Genomic DNA, 4,411 nt, shown 5'->3' on the forward strand with positions numbered 1-4,411 from the left:
TTCATTGAGTCAGTCGATGAACAGTAACGAGAAATAGACGTATACAACTCAGAGGAGCAAGTATGCCCCTGGGCGCATAAAGTATTCCTCTGAACTTAAAAAAAATACTACGTCAAAGATGTGAAAAAGCTCTGTCACATGTTCTCCATTCACAAGTCCCTGTTCTGATGCTGGGTCGTTAAGACAAACATCATTACACAGAGACTGTCCAGACAACATTCTCAAGCAGCCCGGCACTAGAAGCAGCTGCCCTGGTTTATCTAATCAATGTCCGCATCGGGTGACTTCTTTCAGCCACCGTTTTCTCAGCTATGCAATGGGGCAGTTGTCACAGTTAAATGGAATGATCGTAAATCATACAGAATTAAATTATTCAATAAATGTCAGCCATAGCCACATCAGCTGTTTTCTTTTTATAGGAACTTTGATTTAAGAAAGAAAAAAAAATTTTTAACTTTGCTGAAAATAAGTGTAGCTTTACCCTCCACGGACAAGAATTTTCTTTGCCAACTGATAATGCAAGTGGCATAAAGGCAATATTAGAGATCATAATACCGGTATCACGTGATCATAAGAGGCACGCCTGACACCTAAGCATCAGGGAATGCTGTAAAAATGAAACATTCAAAAAGAAGTTTAAAAAAGAAAAAGGCAAAAGCAATTATGAAGTTATGTCACAGCAGCTTTTTATCAAAAGGAGAAAAATACAAAGACTGCAAAGAATTTAACAGTGAAGTAAACTACAGGGTCATTGCGAATATAATAATAATGTTATTTGAAGTTTTACTTAAAAAAAAAGAGGCATGTAAATAATAAGTGGGAGTTGAGAATCTTAAAGTACCCAAAAGTCTACCTTGTGTTTCAGAAGGATGTTTCTCATCTTCCTTTTAAACTCATGAAGAAATTTCTAAATTTAATTTCCTCAAAAATCTCCACATCTACACCAGACACTATAGAAGAGTCAAGCATTCCTCACTCAATAAGCTGTAATACAGCAGCATTTGACCAGGTTACAAAACATGCTTCTCAAGAAACTCTGTTGGAAAGGTCCTTGCAAAGGTTGGGCATCCAGAATCTATACTGCCATTGGACCCACAGGTAAGGCATAGGATTCACAAAACACTTTCTCCTGGGACTTTTGTGATAAGGGGTGTTGCGTGGTTTAGCCTGCAACGCCTCTTATTTCTTGACCACTATTATCACCAACTTCTACAGTGTATAAAAGATCTTGGTCTCTGCTCCTGAAATCATATGGGAGAACAGCAGAAAATACATTTCAATCTGAGTAAAATACCAGTTTTTAGAAAGCCTGAATCTGTTTAGAACAAGGCTGGAGAAAACAGATATTGGTAATGCCAATAACTTGAAATGTACACCCAGAAAAAAGCCTCCACTTGATAAATAATATATTCAATGAATCTTAAAAGTGTTGTCTAAAATTTTTCCTTGGCTCCTGTTCTGAATATAAATGCTTTCTGTATTTGCTCAAGACGATGAGGATTAAACAAATAGTAATAATCCAAAAACAGAACAAAATTTTCATCACTGATGATTTCATGGAAACATGAAAATAATGTACAGCAAACAAACAAACCTAAACAAGAGGCACTGAGATTCTGCGTCATCAACTTTAAAGATTAATTGGTGAAACCAGATTAAAACATGGGAGTGCCCGTTTATAGAAATGACAGGCATCGTGAAATGCAAGAGAGTCCCCTTTTAACATAGGAAGCCCAGGGAAACAGAGTGAAAACCTGAGGAGATCGCACTCAAATAATTAAAGTACAAATGTATTTCGCCGAAGACTCTGATTCCAGACAGCTGCCCTCACTGTCCTTCTCCCGCTTTTATTGGAGTCTCCAAAACCATTTTGCTTTGGGGGAGAAAGTAGATTTTTAGTAGAGTGGGAAAAATGCCAAACATCCATGGCAACTTAGAATTTTTCCACTTTCTTTACATGTTCAATTGAGACCTTCATAAAATTATAAATGAAAGGACACATTATGAGCACTTTCTTTGAAGGGGAAGAAAAAAAAAGGGGGTCTTGCCTGGAAGTAAAATTTTGGAGTCTATATCCTTCTTCTCTGGAGAACACTTGGGAGATTTTTCTGCCAACAGCAGGGCCCCTAAAAGAGCTTGTCTTTGCCTTCAGAATTCAAAAAGGTAGAACCACCAATTGTTCCCCTGACTGTGGGTGAGACGGTGAGCACCAGGAGGGGACTGGAAAGTTCTGGGCTCCGTGTTGGTGTGTCTCAGGGGCTGAGGTCAGTGTGTCTTGGCGTCTGCTTTCCAGCTCCCCCCCTCTTCCCTCTTCCCTTCTTCCCTCCCCCCTCACCAGGGATTCACTCCTGTTTACTTTGGGGAGACTGCAACTTCTGTTTCTTAACGTTTAAAAGAAGTTTAAAAGCTTATAAAAAGGCTCTTAAGATTTCTTGGACACTGAATGCCTCTTACAGAACAATATTTTGATGAGTTAAGTGTAAATGAATCAGAAACCTACGTATTAAATTTCTCTTGACATACACATCAGTTTAAAAAATTAATGGAAAAAGTGCCCGGGGCTCAAAGTGTTTTGGGGTTTTCTCAAACCCAAAATGCTTGAACGTGCAGAGTGGAATTCCATTTGAGTCAGCCAGGTTTGCTGAACACCTCCCCCACACCCCAAAACCCCTAGTTATAGTGGAGGGAGTAGCATTTCCGGACAGTGACCGACTGGCTAGGGACATGTCACATTCCCGGTCATTATGCCTGGGACGCAGCAGAAGCCAAAGCCTGGGCTGATGCTGTGGAGATGCCCAGCCTCTGTTCACTGAAGGCTGACCCTAAATGCTGTTTTTTGTTGTTTTTTTTTTTTAAGATGAAGGAAACTAAATAAACAATCACCCAAGATCATAAATCACTGACAAAGATATTTAGATTTGAAACTAGCCTCGAAAACAGAATGTGCCATGATTTGTCCCTCAAAGATTAACTCTGCTCTGGGTCCTATAATTGTGGAGCCCATGACTTCTGATGATAAATGAATGGCACAAGGGTCAAAACTTGAGAACCAGTATAGTTTTGGTGGGTTTTTGTTTGTTTGGGTTTAATACTTATTGTGGGTCCAAGAAAATACCCATGGAAACACAACCAACCCAAAATCCTGAAAACCCAGACTTGATCTCTAAAATCATCACTCTTCCGATTTTTTTTTTTTTAGTTTTCCGTTTCTTTTGCTTTTGTTCTGTGAGCGGATGAGCAGCTGACTCGGAAGACTGAGCCAGGTAAATAAGATTTCACTGCTGTCCTTCTGCGATCTGATCATCTGGGGATGCGTGTCATAGATATTAGAACTGGGAGCGGTTGCTAACTTCCTGTGTGTCCAGCAGACCACAAACACAGTTGTGCTGCCAAGGAAGCAGGAGGCCTGCCTTAGGCATCTTTATCCCCAGCACTAACCTCAGGGGCCAACAGGGAGGGATCATGGCTTTGAGCTCACGCCTGACAGATCCTCAAGCTAATACTCCTTTGGCTAAAGCACGGGAAAGCTTTCTTGTGAACCACGATGAGCTGTTATTTTCAAAATTCACACCCTCCAACTCCATCAGATTACACAATCCCCAGGATTCTCGAGGAGGCCTGTGATAATCTCTAGCTCAGGAAGCCTGGAGATGCAGGGGAGTTTTCTTAGGACAGATCTGTGTCTTGCTCTTCCTTTCTCAAAGAAGCACGTTCTCAAAAGCCTCAAGGGCATTGAGGGAAGGGGAGGTGATCTTAAGAGAAATACACCTTTTAAATACAATGTTTAGCCTTATTCCACCATGAGCATGTGCTGTACCCATGTTTGTTGAATGAATAAGTGAGTGACTGAGCGCAGACCACAGCCCTTTCACAGGAACGTTGCAAGGATGATGACAAGTTAACAGATGGTCAGAGACAAGCATAATACGGATTCCCTCCACCTCAAACAGCCGTCCCCTCACCACAAGCCCCTCCTCCACACGAGAGATGACTACCGGGGTTTCGTTCCAGCTAAGAGGAAACGCTACCACCATCAAAGACCATTAACAATAGAACCTGGGTAATAAAAAAAAAAGTCTAACCTTTTAGCACTTCCGACCTGAGTTTCTAGAGGAAAACTGTTGGACAACACCTCAATTCAAGATGGCGAGGTGTGAGGAGCGTGCGGAGAAGCTGCGCAGGGAACTGAGCTCTGGAGCCTCGAGCAGCGCAGCTGCGCCTACCTCGCGAGAACTCTGCCCCTTCCAACGAGAACTCCTGCCTTTCCCGCGAGAACTCTACCCCTTCCCGCGAGAACTCTGCCCCTTCCCACGAGAAGTCGGCCCCTTCATGCAAGAACACCGCCTCTTCTGTCGAGATTTGCATCCCTCTCTCCAGGGTCAGGAACCTTATAAAGCAGCCCTACCCCGCT

The 4,411-nt window shown here is 42.2% G+C and overlaps 1 long non-coding RNA gene across 13 annotated transcripts in view; it reads right to left on the reverse strand.

The window, feature by feature from the left end:
- Positions 1–4,173, reverse strand: part of LOC140686197 (uncharacterized) — a 145,195-nt gene extending 141,022 nt beyond the window's left edge. For all 13 annotated transcript variants that reach the window (XR_012059837.1, XR_012059834.1, XR_012059828.1 and 10 more), the window contains exon 1: positions 4,083–4,173. This is a non-coding gene — a long non-coding RNA (uncharacterized lncRNA). The remainder of the gene's footprint in view (positions 1–4,082) is intronic.
- Between the last annotated feature and the right edge of the window lie 238 nt (positions 4,174–4,411).

This window comes from Vicugna pacos, chromosome 16, assembly GCF_048564905.1.
Source record: "Vicugna pacos chromosome 16, VicPac4, whole genome shotgun sequence".
Taxonomy (NCBI): Eukaryota; Metazoa; Chordata; class Mammalia; order Artiodactyla; family Camelidae; genus Vicugna; species Vicugna pacos.